The sequence below is a fragment of the Streptopelia decaocto genome, assembly GCF_964273445.1.
Source record: "Streptopelia decaocto genome assembly, chromosome: 2".
Taxonomy (NCBI): domain Eukaryota; kingdom Metazoa; phylum Chordata; class Aves; order Columbiformes; family Columbidae; genus Streptopelia; species Streptopelia decaocto.
In genome coordinates this window covers 50,988,090-51,015,484 of record NC_138655.1, presented here as the reverse complement: position 1 = coordinate 51,015,484, position 27,395 = coordinate 50,988,090, and positions in this window count along the sequence as shown.

Here is a 27,395-nt window from a genome sequence, read left to right as displayed (position 1 = left end):
TCGTCCATGATTCTCTTCAGATGGAGTGCTACAGCAAACCTCTAAAGTCCCCACTGAGAAATGTAAAGTAATTTTAAAATAAGAACACAAACTTTATTGTCAGCTCCTGATGCTTACTGTTTAGGGTCTTTGAAAATTATAAGCACATTAAATTGTTTGTCTCATGTTATTAAACTAATATTTCATTTTTATTTTCCAGTCCATGTTTTAGAAAAGCTTTATGAGCTCTCAACAGTCTTTCAAGGGCTGATTACTTCGCAGGGTAGATCATACTGCCTCATTATTGCAAAAAATTGACAATTTTTAGTAAAGTATTGTTGACAGCAGTTTTGTGTATATTATTAGGAAAATGAAACTGAAGGAGATACCATTTTTGTATGCTTCCTTAAAATCTTTCTTTCATTGCTGTCACTCATGGGCTTTGAGTTCCACAACTAATTAGTTGTACTAAAGCATTCTGCTGTAAGAGTTACTTCACCTTCTCTCCTTGTTTGTCATCCACCTGTTACAGCTTGTGTTTTCAAGCTGTGAATGCACTGGGACACAGGCTGGCACGCACCGTATGTTTGTGCAGCATCTACTACAATGAGGCCCCAACCTGGCTGAGAATTATCTGTGCCAGTACTCATTTGAATAATTAGAAAACCCTAGGCCTGTGAGAGCTTTTTGAGGGAAAAAAAAAAAAAAAAAAGCACCAGAGCAAAAGATGTAAACATTTTCCTCTGCTTCATTCATGGGGTCTGTTTAGTCAAATGTTGCATAAATTAGCATAGGCAGCACAGCTTATAAGACAGATGTTTTTGCAAGAAGTCAGAGCATCAGCTTAGAACAGAAATTTCTTTCTTTGGGGAAATCCCAAAGATTTTATGATTACTTGTGCTTCAACAGTGAAAAATCAATATTTCTGGATATTTTTCTTCAGGTTGGGCTTGAAAAAAACATGTTATTTTGGAACACATAAAATAGTTTTCATTAACTCAAATGATAATATGCATATTAAATACATGTTATGTTCTATAAAATAAAATGTTATTTTATGGAAAAGTTAAATTATCACACTTTCAGCATATCAAGCAAATATAAACACAGAGTTCCTTGTTTTTCCAGCAAAAAATACTTACAAAACACTCTGTCATGAAATGTTTTGACATTTACAAACTTCATTTCTGATCAAGCAGTGTCAAAATCTGAAGACGGAGCCAGAAACAAGCCACACCTCTCTTCATTTAATGACTCAATGAAAATAATCAAGGTAGTTCAAAGGGGATGTAAATTGCAGCAAATGTTTAAACTTTAAGATCTACAAATGACTATTAACTCCCTACCTTTTGTTTTAGCAGAAAATCTTGCTGTTAATCTGAAAAGCTACTAGAAAGATGGAAAAAGACTGTGTAAAAATACCATCACATTTTCCCCTCATTGTAATGATGAAGTGTGTTTATTAGGTTTTGATTCCCAGCCATATACATTTCATGTATAAATTTGTGTTAAGCCACAGCTCCTGAATCTGCAGGTTTTGTAAGATTAGGTTTTTTATTCATAGGCAGGCTTACATGGTGAGCAATGGAGTTTCTTAAGGATTTGTTTAACCTGAATAAGCTTTGGTTACCAAAGTTCTATAGACAGTACAAGTTCTCAACCTCCCATTTTCAAATTACTCTATTTTCAGATAAAACTAACACCAGAGTCAATGTAGACCCAGTGATGAACGAGATGGGTGCCCTGGTGCCAGAAGATACAGAGAAGACAGAGTTACTGAATGCCGTCTTTGTTTCTGTCTACTCTGTCAGAGGCTGTCCTGAGGAGCCCCATACCCCTGAGGCCCCAGAGGAGGGCAGGAAAATGGAGTAGTTGGCCTTGGTTGATGAGGACTGGGTTAGGGATCAATTAAGCAATCTGGACATCCATAAATCCATGGGTCCAGATGGGATGCACCTGCGGGTGCTGAGGGAGCTGGCTGAGGTCATTACTAGACCACTCTCCATCATCTGTGCCAAGTCTTGGGAAACAGGAGATGTGCCTAAGGACTGAAGGAAAGCAAATGTCACTCCAGTCTTCAAAAAGAGCAAGAAGGAGGACCAGTGTAACTATAGACTGGTCAGCCTCACCTCCATCCCTGGAAAAGTGATGGAACAACTTATTCTTGTTGCCATCTCAAGGCATATAAAGAACAAGAGGGTCATTAGGGGCAGTCAACATGGCTTCACCAAGGGGAAGTCATGCTTGACCAACCTCATCACCTTTTATGAGGACATAATGAGGTGGATAGATGATGGCAGAGTGGTGGATGTGGTCTACCTTGACTTCTGTAAAGCATTTGACACAGTCTCCCATGGCATCCTTACGGCTAAACTGAGGGAGTGCGATCTGGATGATCAGGTAGTGAGGTGGACTGTGAACTGACTGAAGGAAGGAAGCCAGAGTGTTGTGGTCAATGGGACAGAGTCTAGTTTGAGGCCTGTATCTAGTGGAGTGCCTCAAGGGTCAGTACTGGGGCCTATATTATTCAACATATTCATTAATTATTTGGATGAGGGAATAGAGTGTACTATCAGAAAGTTTGCTGATGACACCAAGCTGGGAGGAGTCACTGACATGCCAGAAGGCTGTGCTGGAGAGACCTGGACAGGCTGGAGAGTTGGGTGGGGAAAAATTTAATGAAATATAACAAGGGCAAGTGTAGAGTCTTGCATCTGGGTAGGAACAACCACAGGTTCCAGTATAAATTGGGAAATGACCTTTTAGAGAGTAGCACAGGGGAAAGAGACCAGGGCATCCTGCTGGACAGCAGTATGACTATGAGCCAGCACTTGCCCTTGTGGCCAGGAAGGCCAATGGCATCCTGGGGTGTATTAGAATGGGGGTGATTAGTAGGTCGAGAGAGGTTCTCCTTCCCCTCTACTCTGCCCTGGTGAGACCACACCTGGAATATTGTGTCCAGTTCTGGGCCCCTCAGTTCAAGAAGAACAGGGAACTGCTGGAGAAAGTCCAGCACAGAGTAATGAAGATGGTTAAGGGAGTGGAGCATCTCCCATATGAGGAAAGGCTGAGGGAGATGGGTTTGCAGAATATGAACCAGTCCTTTTGGAGGCATAAAGACCAAAGAAAAGCCAAGTTAGGATTCCCCAACAACAGATGGAGCTGAATAAAGTGTGGCAAACGTTATGAGCCAAGATGATACAAAATGTTGGAAAGAGGCGCACTCTGTATTGGATTGCAATTACCAGAGTTTACAAGCTCTGGCACCACACTTAAAGCATGAACACAGAGGATGACCAGAGCAGTGGACAGTTTTGCGGCCAAAAGTTAAGGATTATGAAACTGAAAACTAATAGAACATGAACACTGAGTCCACAAGCAAAGTGGAAATATGACACTGGAGGAAAAGCCACATGCATAAAGGGCAAAAGGTTTGAACTTGAAAAGTAGAAATAAACAGTAAATGCAGAGAAGAAAACACACCAGCATCTAGTTATGTGTGTAACAGGCCCTTTTTCTCCTCTGTTGTGAACTTTCAGTAGAAGTCTGAAGAATTAAAATACTGTAAAAGTCTGAGAAAGTCTTGCAGGAGACAGGAAAATACTTGGCTGAAGATTAAGTATATGTGGAAATGTGTACAAAGATCTTTAACCTATGGCTGGAGTTGAAATAGGAGACAGCTAGTCTCACTGGGAGCTGTACAGAAGCAAAAAAATAGCCAGCTTTGCTATCTAGACAATATATATGGGACTTCACCTACATATAGAACTAACATAAGTACTAAATAAATATGTGAAAAGGAAACATTTTTATTACCTACCAGAGGATAAATCCTTGGAAGAATGGCACAAAGCCCAGCTAGTAGGCTTTGCCAGACCTTTGCTGGGCCAACGTGACTGTCTCTGCATTGTCCCAGCAGATATGAGAGCACAGAGGAGTGTGGTGATACCAGGCAGGCTGGCTCCAGAACCAGTTCTCTGGGCCCCACAGCTTGGCAGCAAGGAAGAGCTGAGGAAGAACCACTATGTTCCAGCCAAGGTGATTAGAGCTCATCCAGTATTGTCTTGGTTTCTTCTTCTAAACAGAGTCCCCTAGAGAGTTTAAAAAAAAAAAAAAAAAAGATGTGTGGAAAAGTGTTTTTTGGGGTTTTTGTTTGTTTGTTTGTTTTTTGGTTTGGGTTTTTTTGGTTGGTTGGTTGGTGGTTTGGTTTGTGGTTTTTGGTTTGGTTTTGGTTTGGGGTTGTTTTGTTTGTCTGTTTGTTTGTTTAGGAAAGGGGTTTTTAGGTATATCTTCGAGCCAAAAAGAGGAAGTATCAGACAAAGTCATGCTGTACTTGTATAGTAAACAGACCTTTGGCATGCATGATGTATAATAGATTTTCTCCCTGTGAGACCATCTGATTTATTGGGGTTGATGTCAGACAGCCAGGCAGGTTTGAAACATTTTGTCACAAACAATGCAGGACTGTCTAAACAAAGATGCTACCTCTGGCTCAAAACCAGTGTTTGCCTCAAGATCCTTGAAGTGCAGTAGAATAGCTTGGTGTTATATCAATGTATGCTTGTGTCTAAACATGAGTCAGCAGTGGTGTGTTGGCATACTGGACTTTAATAACAAAAAACCAGCCAGCTGGTCAAGGAAAGTGATTCACCTTTATCTGGTACTCATCAGATCACATATTGAATAGTGCTCTCAGTTTTGGTCCCCAGTACAAGATGCTGTGAAACAAATGTGACTTCAGAATAGTCAAGGCTGGAGCACTTGCTCTGTGAGCAGAAGCTACAGGACCAGGTCTGGTTCAGTTTGAAGACAAGATGGCTTTGAGGGCACCTAACAGCAGCCTGCCTGTATCTACAGGGAAATTATCAAGAATACAAACCCTTGTTATGGAGGTACATTGTAGATGGACAAGGGACAACAGTTCCAGACTGAAAGAGGGGGTGTTCCAGTTGGGTCCAAGGAAAAAAATTGCCCAAGGCTGTCCATGAAGACAGCCAGGCATTGGGACAGGCTACCCAGAAAGTTGTAGAGTTTTTGCCATGGAGGTTTTGAAAAGCTGACTCAACAAAGCCCTGAGAAAATTAGTTTAAATGTAACTCTGCTTTGCACGGGATGTTGAAGCAGATGACCTCCTGAGCCTCCTTCCAACCTTCAAGATCCCATGGAAGGTCATCTTTGAAGTTCTTAGATTCTCAGCATTGGGCTATGTGAGCCACTGAATATTATCCATTTTCTTAAGGTCTAAGTGCAGAATGAGTGCATGAAGAGTGCTGCAAATTATAATGTGGAAAAGTACCGCAATTCTGATTTCAAAATGCTAACAGTGACTGGGATTAATAACAGGATATCTTGACTGATAGCATGAAGACTTACGATTGTGACTTTTAGAAAACCCCCGGCTCTTTAGACAATCAGATCACATTTTGTTTAGGAGCCAGTGTTGATTTAAGATTCTACTAGGAATGGTCCAGGACTTAAAATTGTGGCCTTAAGTTCACATAGTCTGTATTTTCATTTTAAAAGGCTGTATCTGATTAGCCCATCATGCATGTTCCTGTATTATCAAATGTTTAATAATAAATGATGGAGAAACCTGCAGGTCAGATTAATTAGTCTTTTTGAGTGTGTGTGTACATTAGCATTACTTAATGGTCTGTTACTGCTTAATTAAGGCCACAACTTATTTCTTTACATTGATTCAGTACCATGCAGGTGTTTCAAGTTCAGCTTTTCAAAGTTATGATAGACATCTAAGATGCAAATCACAGGATCAAAGTTAAATGTGTGATTTCCTTACAAAATCCATGAAGGGAAGTAGATACTTCCACAAAAGGCAATCAGAGCATCATTAGCTCATCTATATTAATTTATAAAGCACATTAGTTACCTCCTAGCTGACATTTGTCATAACTCATTACAGAGGATAGCTAATGTTACTGCTCTACATGGTAGCAAATGCCCCAATTAGAATGGGCCAGGAATTAAATGGAACAGGCGTGAGAGGCTTTACTGGAAAAGTGCCATATATTTGATGAAAATCACCAGGCTCAGTGCTTTTTTTTTTTTTTTTTTTGGTCCTGAGATACAGCAGGAAGCCCTTCCAGTACACTGCAAACCTAATGAAGAGACAAAAGTTATTACTATGGGCAACACGATTATGTGTATACTGGAGGGACAGACCTCTGCCAGCAGGTTTTACACCCGTAGCTTCTATTCCACCCAGAAATCAATTCATATTGATAGTGTGCACAATTTCCAAAAACTCTGGAGGTGGATTTCATCTCAAATATCTTTAGACACCTACAACATGTATGGATATACCAGACCTGCTCTCTTAGACTCTCTTTATTATCAGCAGGGAGAAGCAGGTACCAAGAAAAATGATTCATCTGACCCGTCTTAGAGATCTGCTGAAGGACAAGATGACTCATACTTCAGCAAATTGCATTAGTCTCCATTGATAAGAAAAGAAGTTTAGACAAATAGCCCAGATGCAAGTAAATCCCACCCAAGAAAACAACATTGATCCATAAGTCTGGAACCAACACATCTCCTAAAAAAAGGACAAAGCTTCATTCCTGCAGAAGAGCCAGATTTGCAGTGTACCTGCTTCAGAGATTATTAAAACAAAACCAAAAAAAAAGCAGCATCACAGTAGTATGATCAAAACCATAAGTCATACATTTGAAAATCTGACTCTTCTTTGTGTTTAAAGTCTTCTTGTCTTCTTATATTACTAAAGTAATAGATGAGAAATAATTTCTTTTTCATAATCCTTATATACCCAAACCATATTGTACTAGCTTTATGTCCCTGGACCTTTATTTGGCCACCAACCAGTGCAGCACCTTCTGAGTAGTACCATCTTTCCATTAATATGTAAAAGGATAGCTTGCAGCAAGTAGACAAAAAGTGAACCTTCTTTGGAGTTCCCCTTGCTTCTCTCTGGGATGGTAAGGTTTCTCCAAATCTGAAATTTAAAAGGTACCACTCTAAGCAGAGCTCACAGCCAGTGCAGAAGTTCATAGCCAATGTTTCTGTTCTATTTCATTATTATAGGTAACCATATTTCCTAGAGCCTTTCTTGAGGATTTATGTAATTTGATGAAAACTTGAAACCTTTCCTTCTTTTTTTTTTTTTTTTTTCCCCCCACATGAAAGCTTCATTTTTTCTCAGATGGCTATAGACGAAAGTTAACAAACTTGATTGTGGGAAATGCTCAGCTACAACTGAAAGAAACAAGCTCAGAAATCCCATAGCTGCCCTGGCCACCTGTACAGCCTCCCAGCTCCAGAGCTCAGCAGCATGGCTTCCATAAGCCCTCTGTCTGACACCAGTAGTGCTCAGCTCAGCTGCAAGATTGGTTCCAGCTGCACAGAGCAATCGTTGGGGTCATTGCAGCCTCAGCAACACATAATGATGAAGGAAAGGACATGAAACGGGTAGGTGGAGGCTGTGGGAGAAGATGCAGACACTCCAAAAGAAAAGTGGAGCCAAAATGGTAGGGATGGGCAATTTGACAGAAAAACAGCGTGGTCACTGAACCAAAACATGACACAGTGTGTTCAGAAAGCTGGGGAGGAAATTGCCCTGGCTGCTTCAACTTAAAGAAAGCAGTAGCAATGCAGAGCCCTGAGTGTGACAGAGGAAGCTCAATAGCCACATGGAGAGGTCATCATCTTCCCCATGCAACCAGAGAAGAAGAACTTTCAGCAAAAGGGAGGGCAAAGCTCCTAGCAGGTCCAGCCTTTCAAAAGATGATGGCAATGATGATGAACATTCACTAAACTGCCTGCTGGTCTAGAAAAACAACAGGAAGTTTCTCAATATTTTCTTCTGGATTTCTTTAATAAAGAGAAATTAAGCTTCTTTTCGAATATCATAGTCACAGAAGAGAGATGAAGAGTTTCCTCCTTTCTAGAGGAATAAGTAAGGGAGAAAAATCTGCCATTCTGATTTCTCACAAATTAGCACGTGGATGTCAAAATAACAATGCAAGTGCCTCCAAAGGTAATTACCGTCTTTGACCTGCTTTGCTAATCAACGTATTGAGGCTGTGGTCACACATCCTGATTTGACTGCAGCAAAGCCAAGCGAAGAAGCTGCCAGACCCAGCTTGCTCCCAGCTGTCTGCCACCACCACTTTGCTGGAGCTTAGTGATCTGTGGACCTGCTGGCATTAACTATTCAGAAAATCACTCTCTACTTCAATAGAAACAAGGGAGATAAGCTGAAATGCCATAAATATTAGGTCTTCCCTAGGCTGGAATGTTGCAACGCATCTGGGTCCTGAGGTGCTCACCTGAGCAGCCACATCAGCAGGCTCTTGAACCTCAGGTACCTCTGGTCAAGGACTGTTTCCGTATGGGGCACTTTACCACTTATGCTTTTGGATTTGAACATCTCCAAGCCTCTTCCCTGACAACACTGTCCCTACAAACTCTGTGCTTAGGGTTTTCCCAGGTCTTATTAAAAATCTTTCTCTTTCTGCTGTCTTGGCTGTCAGCTTCTCTGGTGTTTCTGCTGTCTACAGCCTGGTAGCTTGTCCCACAGTGCCCATCCTCCAGCAGAGCCCTCCTCCCACATAGTTCAGATCCCTGCAGCTGCTGTGCATTTTGAGTCATAGCTCCCAGTGCTTCAGTTGTCTGCTCAGTAAAGGAGCTTAACTCCTTTGTGGAAGCATAGCAAAGTGCATGGGTTCTTCAGGGAAACAGTAAATTAGCTGGTCCTTGCTCTGCATTAAAACTAGGCACAGAGTATCACCATAAGGTACAAATTTCAGTAGCTCTCTGGCCCAGGAGTTCTGGTGGGCTGTTTTGGGAAGGGACACCAAGAAATCTGCATTGCCTGTAGTCTCATCTCCCAGCCATGGATGTACTGGCCTGAAGCAAAACAGACTATTCTTGCTCTCTGGTCTGAAATGTCCTTTCCTTGTGTCTTGTGAAAGGCAATCTTTGCCAAGCCTGCTAGCAGCCATCAGCCTGAGGCCACCAGTGTGGGACCAGCCTGAACAGGGCTCCCACCAGTCCCCAACATTACATCATGTACCTTTAATATAAGTCTCTGGCTCATGATTTCACTTTCAAATGAGATACACAGTATAATTAGAAGTGGCAGTGAGAGATACATATCCTCACGGAGGTGCATGCTGTTAAATATTACAGGTGATTTCTCCCCAAAATTTTCCAAAACTGGTGTTCAGTGAGGTGCTCGCTATGTCATGGTTCATATGGTTTAGCTAAGAAAACCAATACCAAACCCATAGTGAGTGCACATACTTGTAAATGAGGCAGAAATAATAATTCTACTTTCTTCTGATTTTCTGATGTGTTTGTATTTCCTAGCCTTGGTCCTTGTCTAGTGTGAGAGGCTCCATGATTGTATTGGGTTGCGTGGCAAGGTTTGGGTACATGGGTCAGGGGCTACAGGGGTGTCTTCTGTGAGAAGCTGCTAGGAGCTTCCCTATGTTTGATAAAGCCAATGCCAGCCGGCTCCAAGACGGACCCACCAGTGGCCAAGGCTGAGCCCATCAATGAGAGTGGAAGCACCTCTGGGATAATATATTTAAGAAAGAGAAAAAGTTGCTGTGCAACAGCAATTGCAGCCAGAGAGAGGAGTGAGAGAAACAGCCCTGCACACACCAAGGTCAGAGAAGAAGTAGGGGAAGGAGGTGCTCCAGCTGCTGAAGCAGAGATTCCTCTGCAGCCTGTGGTGCACACCATAGTGAAAAATGTTGTCCCCCTGCAGCCCATGGAGGTTCATGATGGAGTAGATCTCCACCCACAGCCCATGGAAGACCCCATGCTGGAGCAGGTGGATGCCTGAAGGACTCTGTGACCCCTTGGGAAGTCCTGTCTGGAGCAGGCTCCTGGCAGGACCTGTGGCCCCATGGAGAGAGAAGCCCACACTGGAGGAGGTTTGCTGTCAGAACTCATTACCATGTGGGGGATCCAGGCTGCAGCAGTCTGTTCCTAAAGGACTGCATCCCATGGAAGGGACCCACTCAAGAGCAGTTCATGAAGAACCCATGTTGGAGAAGTTCATGGAGAACTGTCTCCAATGGGAGGGACCCCACGCTGGAGCAGGGGAAGAGTGTGAGGAGTTCTCCTCCTGAGAAGGAAGGAGCAGCAGAGACAACATGTGATGAACTGACCACAACCCCCATTCCCTGTCCTCCTGTGCCATTTGGTGTGCAAGAAGATAGAGAAAATCTGCAGTGAAGTTGAGCCAAGGTAGAAGGGAGGGGTGGGGGCAAGATGTTTTAAGATTAGGTTATATTTCTCATTATCCTACACTGATTTTATTGATAACAAATTAAACTAGTTTTCTTCCAGTTGAGTGTGTTTTGCCCCTGACAGTAAATGGTGAGGGATCTCTCCCTGTCCTTATCTCAACCCACAAGCCTTTCATCATATTTTCTCTTCCCTGTTCAGCTGAGGAGGGGCATGATAGAGTGGCTTTGGTGGGCATCTCATGCCCAGCCAGGGTCAGCCCACCACAATGATGCATCACAAGGGTCCATGACTGAATCTTCTTCCGTAAGACTTCCTGTCAAGTTTCTCAAGTTCATCTAGAAATTGAGATGTTACCTGAAGTTTCAGGTTTCCTTAAAACTGAATGAAATTTCTAAGACTTCTGCAGTTCTTTTTATTATTCTTTGTCATTGTGTAATCCCTCTTTGTTGGATGCAGCCCTATAAAGCTGTTCACTTCTAGTTCCCATTTGTTTCTATAAAGCCTATTTTCTTTAAAAGTTTCCCGGTGTTGACAGCATATAACATTTTCTCCCTGAAATCTTTTTCATTTTGACCTGAAAACTTTATGCTCATCTCTCTATTTTTTAATCTTTCAAATTGTATCAATGGAACATTCTCTTTTGCTTTCCACAGGATTTTTGTAACTATTTGGCTTTGATCTTTCTGTGATTGTTATAAGATCAGGGCCAGGAAAACTTCAAACAACAGACAGTGTTTCAGTGGTTTGAAACAGAGCTAAATTAGAACTGTATTTTTAAATACACAGTACTAACAGTACTGTGTGAGTTTCAATGAAGCTCAATGAATTTTACTTCTATACTTGTTTACTTTGATTTTATTCCACTAATCAACTCATGAAAAATTTTACTGAGCACAGGTCAGTAACTAAACTTGTTGTCTGTCAGGTGTAAGAATGCAAAACCAATATAATCACTTTCTTGCTATCCTTCTCTCCTAAATGCTCAGAGGGAATAAACGTAGTGGAAAATATAGCAAACAGCACAGAATGTGAGGAGGGAGAGGGAGCCAGTGTGTAATTGTCTCTTTTTGTGACCTAGAAGCCTTTCTTCTTCCAATTTATGTTATCCCAACTCTACTACAAGAGAAAATTGTCCCTCTAGGGTTACCCCTGACCTATGGGAAATGTGTAGCCACATGCAGATAGCAGTAAGGATGCAAGTGTTTCTTCTAGAGAGATTATTCCTGTTGGAGAGAAGAGAGTGGTGGTGCTCTTCAATCTGAAAGGCAGTTCTTGAGTGAAAGGACAACTGGCCCTAGGCTAAACTAATGGTCAGTATGAGTGGGTACTCACCTGAGTAAAACATCTCCCATATGGGGCTCAGCTCTATCAACTGATTTCTGGGGGGAATCTGCAAAAATAAAGCCATGCCTGATAACATCTGACAACAGCATTCTCAGTCCTTCAGCATGCATATTGTCCTCAGGTAGTTACCTATGGAATGAAGGGGTCTCCCTAGCCCCACATTCCCAATGGTGTTGCTGGTACTAGTGTTTCTAGTGTTCCTTGGTTGTAAGAGGTAGCCCTGGTAGGAGTCGGCATCAGGTTTTATAGAGCACTTGGCCACTGGCCAAGCCTACTATTTGTTTCTTTCCTGCTAGGTAAAATCCAGCTTTCACTCACCCTCAGCTTGGAATGATATCACCATTACAAGCTTCACATTAATTAATTTGTTTTTGTTACACACCTGGTTTTTCTTCCAGTACTCACTATCCTTCACTGAAATGCTTCTGACATGGATCCTCTCTGGCATTAACCTGACTGCAAGAAATCCACATAATCACTTAATAACATGGCATGTTTTAGTTCAACCTGACTTTAAACCTCTAAATTCAGCTAGATAGTCCCGCCTACTTTGTGATTCTGTTCTGAGGACATTAACCTTTTAAACACAACCACAGTGTATAAACATTAAGCACATCTGCACTGTCACAGTCTTGTTTTTGCTGAGCTCACCCTCTAAAGTGTTAACAGCTCCTGGTCTGCAGATTACACGCATACCAGTCTACCAAGGCAGGATGACTACATGCTTGAAAAACCCCAGGCTGCTGTCTTGCAGGAGCCAGTATGGCTGCTGCACATGTATCTTTTCCTAATTCTACCTGTCCACTGGCCTTGAAACTGCCTTCGATAAGAGTAAGGCAGAATGAAAGCAGCATGGAGAACAAGAGAGGCAGATCTTGTCAGTGCTGCTAGACTTGTAGCAGCTTGTAAGGTATCTCCTCAAATCAGCACTGGATGTGTGCTAAACAGGGTGAGTAAACATTACTGCACACTGAATGCCTTAACTGCAGTGCAGCATCTTCTATGTAGAGTACATATCATTCATGAGAAACATACAATTTACTACAAGCTCTACAACTGATTTATATGATTTCTGGAAGGTACCTTTCACAACAGAACTTAAGTTGCTGTTGCAGATCTTGACATGGACATGTAAAGTAATACAATGTTAGCATCAAGATCTTGGCAAGATTTAAAAAATAAAATATGTATGTTTATATTTTTTTTTCTATTACTTCATGCACTAAATTGTTGGTAAAAGTTCTTACCTTTTTTTGCTTTCCATTCACTTATGAATTAAGTTATTTCCAGTAACTTATGATACTAAGATATTGCTTCTCTTTTATTTGTTCATACTGTTTTCTACTTCATTTCAAAGTCATTCAAAAATGGAACTTCTTTCACTAGAGGGTTTTAGGAACCAGATAGACAGATATCTGCTAGAAGCTTGTTAGGTAGAAGTGATCCAATCTGTTCTGCAGAGAGTTGTAATGGAAAAGTGATTGCTAACATAGGAAAAATTTCATCCAAGCTTTACCATTACAACTTTCTGTGTCCCCTCTCCCACCGCATCACTGTTCCTCTCCTCTTTTTTTTCCTGCCCTGGGTTTGCTGCCACTCACTCCCTGGCCCGTAACCAGCTGCTAACACCGATAACACCAACTTTCTAGCCAATGCTGGGACTCTTGCTTCCTTGCCCAAAACCTAGATCCCCATCACTGCCTCCTGCTGCTCTGCCTTGGGTCTTGTCCCTCTTCACACTCTTTCTTCCTCATCAACTCATTTCCACAGGCACAGCAAGGTCCCAAGTTAAGAAAACTGCATGGACCCAAATACCTGCAGCCTGAGCTACCTGTGCTGGCATGGAGCTGAGGTCCAGCCAAGCCAATTAGTCAGCTCTTCATGCTCAGTTCCGCCTCCTGGGTAGGAACTGCATGAGCTGGAAGTCAGTGGATGATTGTTTTTCCTTCCATGGCTACAGAGTTCTGTATGTGATAGATGAGGTGTCTATGAACTCGATATGGCATTCCTTGTTCAGCAGCATTCAATGTACTTTTCTCCCATTCCATACAGGTAAATGTACCCGTTTCAGAGAAGGTATTTCTTGCAAAGGTATAGCATAAGGGCAGGTCCCAGCTTCCAAAACTTACAAGGTCTAATTACACTTTAATTCTGGTTTTGTCATCTCACACTTTTGTGTCACAATATTATACTCTTTTTTTTTTTTTTTCCTGAGCTCCCAGTGCCATGTGATAAAAATAAAATAAAATAAAAATTCCTCCCAATTAAAGTGAAAATTCACTTTGAAGGTTCAAAAGCTTGAAGATGGATTATAACAGATGATGTCTTGTTGTTACAAAGATTATATATTTTTAAGGCAACCACAGAGCTCTTGGCAGGCCCTACATGAACAATTGTAAAGGGCTTATGTTTGGCAGAATTGTAATTCCTCTTTATACACTGACCTGAGGGACTGGCACCCATAAAACTTCTCATAACCCCAGGAAAGTGAACTGTCCTGTAGAAGTGACAATCACAGCAAGAATGACCATTTTTCCTTGTGCTTTTATCTTCCTGAAAATCTTATTAGTCTCATCTACAGAACAGAGCTAAAGCTTTCTTCATATGCTGCCTTCACTCCACTTGGCTGGAATGGAAATTGTCTTTTGACTATATGCTTGCACAAAGGAAGCTTCCATCTCAAGGCCCAATCACAGTACAAATAATAGATACTAATGGCAAAATAGCTCTTTATGATCAAATATAATATTGACTTCTAAGTCTTATGGCTGATGTGACTTAGTAAAATAAACCATATCTTTGTCTTCATATGGAAAGTGATAAAGGACCATTAATCTACTATCCCTTATGCACAACATCATTCCATTGCATTGCTTCTCTATCACAGCAATAGACTGAATATCTAGCATCCAAGATTAGATAATTTTTCACTTAGAAACTGAATGTTTAAAAGGGCATGCATGACAAAATTATACTTCTCAGCAGACACTTTTCATATACAGAGGCTATAATCCTGATTATTTCATTACAACTGAGTGTATTATTTACTGACTGTTGAAAATTCTAGAGGATAAAGAGATGATATGGAAATTGCCATGTTAAATTATGACATATCTTTAACCAAGGACTCATACCTTCTCTTCTGCTCCCAAGAGAATGTAAAAGATGTAAAACCTGTCTTTCAGTGTAATGTAATGTAGTGAAATGCAATGTTTCCTCTATTTAGGAGAGCCAATATCTGGAAAATCAGTGCAGAACCACCTGATTACCCATGATAATTTAGTTGGCAGCTGTGTGCAGAGCTCTAGGGGAGTAAGATTTGTTTGGGCTAGTGACACAGAAGAGACCCAGAAAATGGGTTCATACACAGCATGAATCCATGCACCAGAATACTCTGAGAGGGGAGAAAGTAAAACAACAAACCTCACCCATTAGCCGTGTAGTGTGACTGACAGCAACAGTCCTCAGGTAAACAACATTTGCACGATGGAAAAGGAACCAGTCTATAACAGCTGCTTTTTCTATGCACAAAGTCACTCTGTTTAGCCTTTTGAAATCTCCCAACAGTGCTTGGAGCAAAGACTGTATATAATGAACTGGCTTAGTGATCGGAACACAGGCTGAAAGGAGACTATGCTAAGAGATGCAGGGTAGTTTGGTTGCGCACTGTCACATATCCTGTTCAGTTTCAGCCATGATCTGGCCCAAACTTGGAGTGATTTGGCTGTGCAGAGACTTCACATTTTGATCATATGTTCCTTGACATCATGGAATGGTGAAGATTATGTCTTATATAATTCTGCATGACTGTGGAGAATCCGTGTCTTTGTAAAAAAGTTGGATACTCTTTCTCAAATAAACAAAAAAAATAACAAAAACAAAAACAAAAACAAATCATGTGTAATGTAGCTGTTGAAAGAAAGGTTATTATTAATAAAAATATACTTACTAGGGCTGTGTGAGCAAACATGGGAACAAATGTATACGCATATGGAAAGTCAGCACTAGAGCTGAAAGTTTATGAAAACACCTGCATCTAAATTTTGACCTTAGACTTTTTTCCTTGTTATGTTTCCCCAGACTTAGCCAAAATCTGCAAATAAACAATCCAATCAAACTGCAGGACTTCTCCAGGATTTCACTGTGTCCATCTGTTTGTGAATCACTCACAGACAGAATCAAGTAAACAATGAATACATGAAGATACAAATAATAAGACTTTACTGGAGGGAAAAAAAAAAAAAGCGCATAACTTCTCATGCCAGGAATATGGTGTGTATTCTAAAATTGGAAGTATTTTTTTACTTTTATTCTGGGAGAATGAAAAAAGACAGCAGCTCAGCAGGCTTTCTGTGATTTCTTAACAGACACTTCATCATTTATTGTTTATCCCCTTTAGATTTCTTCCATAGAGCAGAATTTATGTAACTGTTCTTTATGTTATTATAATTTCTTCCTAGTTTGAATGTATCCAATGAAAGAGATCCCATAGAGTTTAAAAGAAGATTATTCTTAATTCTATCTGAAAGTTGTTAGCTATTACTATTAAAAGAAACATTTATGAGGAGATACTTAAAGATTTTAAGGGGACTTTAAGGGTGAAGAAGAAAAGACTAAAGGAAGAAAAACTGCAATTATGGTACGAAGTTGCTACACTGAAGGCATATTTTTATCTCAGTACCACTGAGGATGCTACAAGAAAAATATTTTAAATGAAGCAAAGGGAAAATAAACTTTATTTATTCACATTATGAATTTAACATCAGCCAGGATATCATTGCTGCTTTCCCTATGTAGCCACTTCTATCCTGCTGTTCAAGCCATTCTCAGGAATGGCTCTCTTTTCTTTAGTTCACTTACTGCCAGGTTGCTCCTTCTTCCACGTGCACAGACAGAGGCATTCTTCATTTCCCAAGTGGTCTCAGCTATTTGCGCTATTGAAAGGCAGCTCAGAAGTTCGTGTTGTCATACTCTATTAACAAAAAAAATCATTATCAAACCACCTGCCTTGAGGTTTACATATATCTTTGTCTAGTAAAGCTCAGGGTAAAACTTAATTCTGCAGAGCAAATTACCTCATGCCTAGGTACTGCCTGTGTCTTATATTTTCTTCTGAAACATTCATTCCTGACCACCATGATGATGACAGGCCAAACAGTTATTTCTCCAATCCAGCATGGAAAAGCTTAATTTCTTCTGTCAGGAAACATATTTGTAAGTCCTGTCACAAGTAAAACAGTCAATATATACTATTAGGAACAGAAATTTTGTGGCATAGAAAAAAAATCTAACTATGCTTTATATCTGTACTTCAGGTATCTATAATTAATTATTCTGTTAGACACAGCAGATACAAATGCTGGCTTTCACCCTGATTCATTTAATATGTTTCTGATTAAATAACCTGTCTAACTATAATTAATTTTGAAATATAAGGAAACATTCAGAGTAAATAACAGAAGCCTGCACATTTCTAGGACACCCATCATAATGAATTCCTTTTACAATGAGGGTGGTAAAACACTGGAAAAGGTGGCCCAGAGAGGTGGTAAGTGCTCCATCCCTGGAGACATTCCAGGCCAGTCTGGATGGGGCTCTGAGCAACCTGATCTAGTTGAAGATGTCCCTGCTCATTGCAGGGGGGTTGGACTAGATGACCATTTAAAGTCCCTTCCAAGCCAAATTATGCTATGATCATAATGTTTTTTGTTGGCTCTAGACAAGACTATCAATTGAAATACCAATATTATATTATTCTTCCACAGTCTTCTTTGATTACCATTACCAAGTAACTTGTAAACTTTCAGCATAAAATGCCACTGTGTAGCTTTACAGAAGCATGAAGCCTTTTTGTGACTCCTCCTCCCCCAAGGTATGAAAAACTCCCAATTCTTGAGAGGAGGAAGACAAAGGATGATGTGCCACCATTACCTAGAAGTGAAATACTTATTCCAAAGGTTTTATTTTTTATTTAAATTTGCAGTTGAAGTGCTTGGAAAACAAAATGCTATGACTGGCTTGCATGTAACAAAACAAAATGTCATGACTGGCTTCCTTCTCAGTGATCCCCAAAGATTACATTGGACTAAATGTGCATGGAGTGGGAGGGAAAGAAAGCACAAGGGATGTCTCTTAAGCTGTAGGTCAAAGTTTCATTCACCAGTGTACTGGTGAGTGGAGTTTTGCAGGTGTTCATACTTCTCTGTAGGCTCCCTATATAATGAACAGAAATAGGCAGGAATTTACCTTGGGAGGCTCTGCAGCTACACCCAAACCAAGTAACTGCATGGTGCAGGACACAATGGTGCGACTGGTCTCCTGATCAGAAAAGCGGAAAATATGATAAACTCTTCTCATCTAATGAGCACAGTCAAGACTTGACCTAACATGCAAGGGACAAAGCTTGCAGGTTAGGTGGAAGTCTGGCAGATTTGTCTCTCTTATGGGAACCTGAAATACTTATCAGCAAGACTAGTGGCTAAACTTTGATTTCAGCTTCTCCACCTGCACCCTGACTTCTCCTGCCTTCTAATCCATCATGTTCCTTTATAGGTATATAAGTGATTCCAGTGTATGATAAAATAGCTTGTTCCCTAAATCCCAGACTCTTGGGTTGTTTTTCTTGCAGAGTATAAATGCTGGCATGAAACTCTTCTTTGGTCCATTCCCAGGCTTTCTCACTAAGAGAACTAGTCGAGTCACACCAAACTGGAGCCTACAAGCAAGTTAGCATATATGCAGTAAAGACAGTGAGTGAAATAGGACCTTAGATGAAGGTAGAAACAAAGCAACTTGAAAATACAGTTGAAGTCATAGGTGTGGGGATTTATTTTTCCAGTAAGTATATGTTTTCTTTGCAAAGTCTTGGATCTAGTTTAGTCATAAGAGCTGCAGTAAGTTTGCATTTTCTGCTTGCTAATATTAGGTTTTGAAATGCCATTGCTAGTAACCTGATTGTGCCTTAATAAAACTGAAAGAGGTTGGAGATAATTTGGTTTGATTCCCCCATCATTCCAGAAGATCTTTCAGCAACACCTCAGCAGATCCCAGTTCCCTGTTAGGACATGAGGTAGCTTCTGTAAACTTCAGATGATCTTGAAAGAGGGTGAAATAGTGTAGAATGAGAGAATGAAAAAGAGAACAATGGCCCAGCAGTGCATGCCACAGCCAGTGGAAAAGCAGAGTTTTGAAGGAACCACAAACATTATTCAGCTTTGTGGTTTTTCTCTTGTATTTTTAAATGGTCCTTCCCCTAATTTCTGCCCCCCCCACACACAAAACAGGATGTATAAAAAGACAGGTCAAGGAAGCCTGTTATTTAAGTAAATGTATCATTTGGACAGAAGGAAAATAAGAATATGCAAAAAAAAAAATTTATTTATACCTTTCTCAGATCAGCCCTGACTGTGCCTCTACATTTCTCTTTCCTCTTTTTTTTTTTTTTTCCTTCTTTAATCTACATTACAACATAATTCCTCAAATTGATAGGTAGGACAAAATAGTTTTACATCAAATGGGATCCTAAACCTAAATATAATTTGTAGATACTTTGTAGATATTCAAAAACATCAGAAATCATTCATTCAAAAATAATGTACACCATTTAAATAAAAAAACCCTAACAACTACTTGTGCTATCATAAAATAGGCTCAGTTTGCATACCTGAGAATACCAAAGGGTGTAATCCATCAAAGGAGAATAATCCTCTGCTGTGCTATAAACACAAATCAAGGGAGTATAAAATCTATGTAATGTCACAGTTTTATATTAAAACATAAATGTTAGCACCAGGATAGATTTTGCTTTCAAGATACAGATCTGTTTTGCATTGCCCCTGGGTGAGCTCATTACATGCCAGGTCGACTCCAGTTTCACTTGTGATGGATTTCAGCAAGCAGCTTTCTAACTGTATGAGGTTCAGCTTGCTCTGGCATGAAATCTTTCAATAGTAGAAATTTCCTGGCTTGATAGAGACTGTAGACCTCCCCAGGAAAATTGTTCAGCCTGCATGGCTTCCACTGGTAGCGAAATTTTCACGAAGCATAAAATCCTAGACAATGTGATGTGAATTACTATTTGGAACAGGAGGAAAGTGTATTGACCCAAACTGATTGAAGTTAGAGCCACAAACTGAATCTCCTCTTCAGAATGTGAATTTGTAAAAGTTGTATCTTTATGTATCTTTATGTAAGTCAAGTAGACTATTACACTTGTAACTGTGTAGCACACAGTAATGCAGACAAATGAGGAATGCAGAGTATTGATAACAGCTTTGATAGATTTGGGTTATGGGGTATTAAAGCTTTCAGCCTCTTTTGGGGAGGCCAAAAGTGCAGTGATAGCACAAAATAACTATCCAAAGCATCTCACAATGTGTTTGTGTTACAACCAACACATCAGTCTTATCCCTTCAGATCCTTATCCTCTACAATTTTGAAAGATCACTATGCAGTCTTTTCCTTCTTAAGAATATGATCTAGATGGAAGATGAATGGTCTGATTTGCCCTACGGGAAATATCCCTTCTGGGCTTATGTAGGTAACATGTTGGTATATAGATTCCTTTCCCACAGGCTGGCAGCTGGAGTGGAGGAAGGAAGGAAAAAAAAAAGGTGTGAGATGAGAAGTGCTCAATTTTACCTGATCCAAAGTCAATGGGACTTTGAAAACCCTGGTCAAATGCAATTTATAATGTGTTTAGCAAGAAAACAAGAATTCTTCTACTTGAAAAACTTGGAGTTGTCTACATTTGTTTCTATTTCACCCCATGATTCTTCAGAGTGAGAGCGAAGGGCAAGGGCAAAAGCAAAGGCAATGGGAGACAGAAAGAAAAAGAAGGATTAGAAGAAGACAAGGCTTTACTTTGACAGCCAAAAGTTCTTTCAATTGTTAAGTTTCTGACAGGGGATGTCAAGTAGGGGCCTGGCAGAGTCTGTTCTGGTTAAGGGCAAGATAACCAACCCAGGGGACTGAAGAGAGGACATCTTGTTACACGCACCTCTGAGAGCGTACACTGTGACCAGGGCTGCTCACCTCCACGCATGGGAAGGCCATAGTCCCCGCTTCATGAGAGGGCTCTGATAATGGTGGGGAGAAAGGTTCTGGACATGGACTTGGAGCAAAAGGTCTGCATCTTCACCAAGGTCTACCTCAGTGACCTCCAGCGTGCCAGGTAGAGCTAACCATTCTTAGCATTCTTAGCAATTCTTAGTGTTAACAGAGGCTACAACAAGGCTGCTGGTGACCAGTTGCAGTGGATCTTCCCCTTTAAATGTAATCCTCTGTAACTGACACTGCTGGAAAACTCTCATCTCTGGCACCTCTGGCGCCAGTAGCTGAAAACAGGTAAGAAGCAAAAGCTGTTTAGCAGTTTTGAGAAAAGAGAAGGCTGGGAAAACAAATGCCCAGCAAATAGGAAAACAAATCTGTATTGATACTCAATACTCATCCGCTGAGAATGAATGCAGCATTCTAGAATTAGCAAAATAATCAAACAATGTTGAAGGGTAGCAGAGGGGCACCCAAGTGTGTATGATTCACTTCCTACCCAATCAATCCATTTAGTTTAAACTTAAGCAATCTCCTAGTCATCACAGTTTGAAAGTATTTCAGGGCTGGGGTTTTTTTTAGTTCTTATGTAACCTGCACATGCAACCCAGAAATGCACTGTGATGTTTTATTTTTGCTTTTAGGGGCAAAAGTCGTAAATTTTCATAAATTCCCATTAAAATCGAGAATTTTTTTTTTTTTTATGATAACACCACTGCTCTCTAAATGTGTGGCAGAGGGAATGTCATTGTCTCTCATTGACAGATACATACATTTTGAAGTCAAAAGGGAACATCAAGTGTTCCTGGGAGACAAGCACACATAGTGCAGAGAAAATCTGTTTCTACTTTTCACATTAAACTTAATGGGAAACACATCAACAATTTTAATTGCCTTCAGACTCTACTGACCAGTGTTGCCTACCATCTCTACTTAGAATTGTTCATGTTTCTAGTCAGAAGATTTTTCCACCTTTTGGCTCTCATTGTGTGATTCCTAGTTAGACAAAGTAAATGCTTGTTATTAGAAATGTATTCTGTGAGGTAACTACTAGAAGACTAATCATGTAAGCATTTAACCCGCACTTTAATGAACTAATCAGTTTAAGTTTTTTTAGTGTTTCTAGATAACATGTCTTTTCTGGACATCAAAAAATTTCTGAGGTGGTTTTCCAAATCCCACCAAATTTCTCAAAAAAATACAGAAGCTATAACCAGTCAGTACTTCAGAAACAGCTCAGCATCTTATACAGAGTTAAAATAATATTTCAAATTCTAATTGACTTGTTCAAAAAATTACATTCATTTTCTAGAATACCACTTTGCCCTGGCAAAATATGGCCTCTACCTAATAGACTAATTTTTAGAACCACTACTTTACTAGAGAAAGAACTCAATCACCTCATAAAAATGAGATCCTTTCTTTATTCTGAAGAATTCATCTTTGTCTTCTTTGAAATTAGAGATAGTAGATCCTTAGAATTTCATTGTATTATTGTTATTATTTTGTTATATTGTCAAATTGCATATTTTGTTGGTTTACAGCAATTTAAATATAAATTATCATCTGTTTGTAATAGAAATGCATAAACTGTATCATGTGAAGTCATATTATGGTGATATTCCATATACTGCAATGATATAATTATTGTAGCAGACTATTTATAGACAATGTCTCAATATATCAAATTATTTTATTACCAGAAAACAGGCCACTTTTATTTTTACAAATAAATAAAAGTTTAAACCTGTCATTTTTAGTGGAAACAAACCCTATTTTAACCTGTCATGTGCACTGCTAAGGCTTTAACACTGGAAGCTAAGTAATGGCATAAATTAACTAATATTGTGAGTTCTTTAGCCTTGTTCTTGATTTTCTAAACTCTCAGTGTACAGTGGATGGATCTGAGAATAGCTGTAGCTGCATAACACTTTAGCTGAAAATTTCAAAGAATGTTGGCTACAAACAGCACATAATTTACCCATCTGTGTTGCTGTCTACCTTAGTGGAGGCTGAGATGTTCATAGTACAGTAGAATATGTACAGAAGCTCTAGTGGATTTGTGCCAACTTCATATTGCCTCCTTCACATTAGGCTCACTTGTGGGCAAAGCTAGGAAATTGCCTCCGCCTGGAAAAGTAAAACATTGCCTGCCCTGAAGAGCTAGAATTCTGCCTGCTGAGAATTTTATTGGGATATTAGAAAACTCAAAACTCACTGTTGGGTAGGAGACAGTGTACCATTATGCATCTTTGCTAGGTACAGTCTGAGGGCAAGTAGGAAATATGCCAATTGAGCCAATGCACCTGTTTTCAGGTTTATTACATTTAGCACAGGGGAAAACAAGAGAAAATTCATAAGAAAATGCGAAAAAGCTTTATATTTTAATGGATTTTGCTGAAACCAGGACCAGACACAACTCCCTAGTCTTTTCTCATGAGCAGTGAAAGTTCAGTTCAGATGACAATGTGGAGAATAAAGAGCTATGAGAAGTCACATTAAGATGCCAAAGACAAAGCCAAATAAAAATATTTATTTAATTAATTATGACATGATAAACTTGAAAAGAGCCTTACAGTGTTACACTCTAATGAACCTAATGAGTATACTATACCTACTCTGTACAGCATTCTTAGAACAGAATAAGAATTTTCAAGGATGCTGTTAATTTTCTTTTAAAATAGCCTTTTGCTTTTCATTTGAGCCAAAACCAAGTAATTTCTTTATAAACAAAAGATTGTTTAGTTTTGCTTTCATGACCTCAGTTCACTGTCCTATACTTTCAAAACTCAAACAGCTGAATCATCTAATGAATTAAGCCATAAAAATTATTGCATTTGTTTCCTCTTAACGAATCCTGGGTACATAGTTGCAATTCTGCTAAAGATTTCTATAAATCAAAAAATTAAACAGTCTTTTAAAAAATTAGTTTTCTAAATCAAAATCTGAAACTAACTCACATTTTCTGATAAGAACTAGTAAGTATATGTTCTTCAAGAGGACATAGGAATTCAAAGATTTCAGGGACTGCTTAGGTCAGAGAGAAAAAGGTAAAAAAAAGTATTTGAAATTGGAGTGCTTTTATCAGTTCATCGGTTCAGCTCTAAAATACAGCCAAACAACTGTAAGCAGCTTCCCTCCAATTAATAGAGTAAGTTATTATTATTTTCAAAATAACTGAAGTTTTCAAAATAAGGCCATCTGTCACTCAGTTTGAGATAAAATGTGATGTTTCACATGAGTTTATCTATGGACCAAATAACAAAAGAGTAAGCTGAGGAAGGCTGGAGAAAACAAACAAACAAACAAACAAACCATTATGGCATTGAGGAGAGACTATGAATAGACCAGAAGGGGGAGAAGGGCAAGCTCACACTGAGCTGTGCAAAGGTAGAGGTGGGAGAAAGCAATCTTAGCTTGGCAGATACCAAACACCTCTCTTACAGACCCCACCTAAGCTAGACACAGATTTTTCCTTTGTTAACTCAATGCCTGTATAAAGCAATACCTTTAAGATGGAATTAGGGGACTCTGGATGACAACAAATAAGCAGGGGAGCTATATTGCATCAGGAGAGAATGAAGCTGTGACATGAAAACGTGGTGATGGGCTTGACAGAAGAATCCAATGCATCTCTTAATACACAAGTCACTTGGTATACATGCTTGCTTCTCTGTGCTTCCTCTCCCCCTCCATCAGCCTCCTGTTTTGTTTTTACATACGTACCAAAAAAAAAGAAAAAAAAAATTAGACCACTGTTAAAGAAAGTTGTCCAGTCTATATCTAAAGTACAGTCCTCTGTTCTTCCAACCTGAAACCCAGTTTATGTCTTTTCAGTAATGATGAGCACTCAGAGGTCTATGTACTTATACAGGTGATGTAAGAAAGAACTTTGTTTTGTTTATGTCCTTTCCACTATTTTTAGCCTAATGGTAGCTGGAATTAACTGAATTTACTGTCCTTTGAAATACTCGCATGTAACAAAATCTCTCACAGAAAAACATATAAAATTAAAGGTTGATAGTTCTATTGCCCTTAGCCTGTTAGTCATTCCACATATGAATAACAACTTGTCTTTGTCCACCTTTCCAAAAATCAAGAATTGGAAAGGAACAGTGCATTTGCATCAGCTCGCTCTTACAAAGTACATTCTTACTGAGAAACTCCATATTGTGGAAAACAAAACAAGCACAATGAAAACTAGTGTTATGCAACATCTATTAAAAGTCAGATGAGTCACCACACAGAAAGTCATCAGGCCTCAAAGAAGCTGAAAAGCAGTTAGTCTCACTATAGCAAACTCCTGAGATCTAAAGGAATGTTTGTTATTTTTGAAAGAAGTTCCAGAAATGGGTTTAGCATTTGCTGAATCAGCATTATAAAGACAGAACAAATTTGACTGGAATCTATTTTTGCAATACTTTTAGAGAGACATTTTCATATTCAGAACTCCATTTAAATGTTGAAATAGTAAGATCATAAATAAGGAGAAATGTGTATTTAGAAATTAAATATAGCATTCACTGAGAAAGGCAAGACAAACAGGATTACTGTCTTCAGGATTGGTCTTGTGGAGTCTCTTAATTCTCACAGAGCAAATTACTACTGAACTAAAGGATTTATTCTGCTGGAGTTACTATAAATGAGGAGTTGCTATAACTGAATCTTATGATATTGAAGCTAGGTCATGTATCTAAAACTGGATTTAAAACTTTCATATAATTTTACAGTTTTCCTTTACAAGAAAGGCTCATCTTCCTGAAATTTGGAGTGGTTCATCTCTGGTTTTACTTTAAGCAGCCCCCGAGGTGGAAAACTTAAGTACCTCCCTTAGGGTATCCAAGGGCTTGGTCATCCTCTGCTTCTGCTGAGGGCAAGTGGAGGGAAAGGAGGTAGGGCAAGGAGAAGCAAGAGAGAAAACAAACACTTGGTGATGAGAAACACAGGGATAAACTAACGGGTGAAAGAGAAAGAAGTTACTTCACTTACAGAATAGTGAGGTTTTGAGAACATTGCAAATACTAACAAATTGTGCATAAATTGCATATGGCACTTACTTTTTCTGGGCTTCTGATAACTTCCTCAGACTTTGTAATAGACAGCAAAATAGACATGTATTTTCCTCAGAGTTTACCTCCACAGGAAAATGGACAATAATTCTAAATGTCCACATGGAGAGTTAATCTGGAAAAGCTATTGTGGTTCCTGTCAATTTTCTCAGGCAAATAAAATCCTTCAACTGTTAATATTGATTTTGAACAGCAGCTGGTGAGAGTGCTATCAGAACAGTACAGTTAAATGAGAAATTAGACTTTCCCTCCCCCTTAAAAGCAAAATTAAAATATCAAACACAAGTGAAAACAGTGTACATGTATCTGTACAAATGCATTTTGCTGCATCAGGAAGAGGAATACAGCCATGCCAGCAATGGTCTGGATGGTTGAAGCAGTTATATTCAGGATTCAGGATTCAGCACTGTTTCTCAGATCTTGATCAGTTCTGGAAGTACAATAAAAAATTAAAGGTCATCATATCCAGTTATTCTTCCAACAATTTGGTAACATCCAGCATGGTATTAAGAAGCCAGAAATTACAAAATTTCTCTTTGAAAACACACTTACTGTAACTGATTGTCACAAAGGACTTTGTCAGTCCTTAAATTGTAGGATTTTCATTTCTTCTGCCACTCATCATTACCATTTGTCACCTTATTTGTTCTAGCCAATTTAATTCATTTATGTTGATTGCAAGGACTATAAACTCTATGCGATTCTTGATGAATTTGAGTCAGCCTCATACATGCTAAGTAGAGTGTAGACTGTCAGATTGTCAGAGATCCAAGTTACACTGTTCTTTTGATGCTGTTAGGCATGGATTGGAGAAGAAAGTTGCCAGAAGACTTAAAAAAGAAATCTAAGTAGGGACTTTTACTCCCTGAAATACACAAAAGCATGCTATAACGTCTTTGATTTCTACTAAAAAGGAATTAAAAGGATGGGATAAAAAAGTTAGTTCAAAAGAATATAAACTTTTCAGTTCATTGGATATCCTCTTGAGAGCAAATCGGAACTTCTATAAAGGACTTAGTATTATTTTAATATCTCTGTTATAGCACTAAGTAAACACCTGACATACATAGAGGAGACCCATCACAAGGCTGAAAACTGCTGAAATAACTCAGTTTTCAAAATTTTTGTAGGTATCTGAACATCAGATAAGGAGTATCATTCAGTTGAAGCTTGCCAAATTTTCAAGCAGACCAAGAACTGATTTCAAGTGAGCCCTGAAGCAAATATCTTTGCACTTGAACCTCAAAGTTTCAAAGCAAAGTCATTAAAATGCTTATAAAGCTGCACAATGTAGAACTGCAGCTCTCCATCCTTTAGACTGTCTTTGGGGCAGGAGTAGGAGGCATCGCTACACCTCACCTCCTGTAGACACTGAATCTATGGCTTCATTTGTTACTGGAGCTCAAGGCAAAGCACTAGGAAGCAGAAATCCCTTTTTCATATAAAGTGAAAGAAAGTGCCCATATTAATTCCCCAGTCAAATCACGCAACCGATTCTTTCAGAGTTGTATTGTTAGACTCATAGAGATAATTCTGTTAGGGCAAGATTGATGAATCACTTATTCCAAGTAACTTTATTATAAGCTACTGATTAATCAATCTTAGAAACAGACAGTAGAAGGAACTGCTAAGTATATGTATTGGGATATCTTCATCTATTATGAATAAATATTTAAACACAGAAGTAGTCAAAGGGGAAATAAGGAAGGAATATATGAA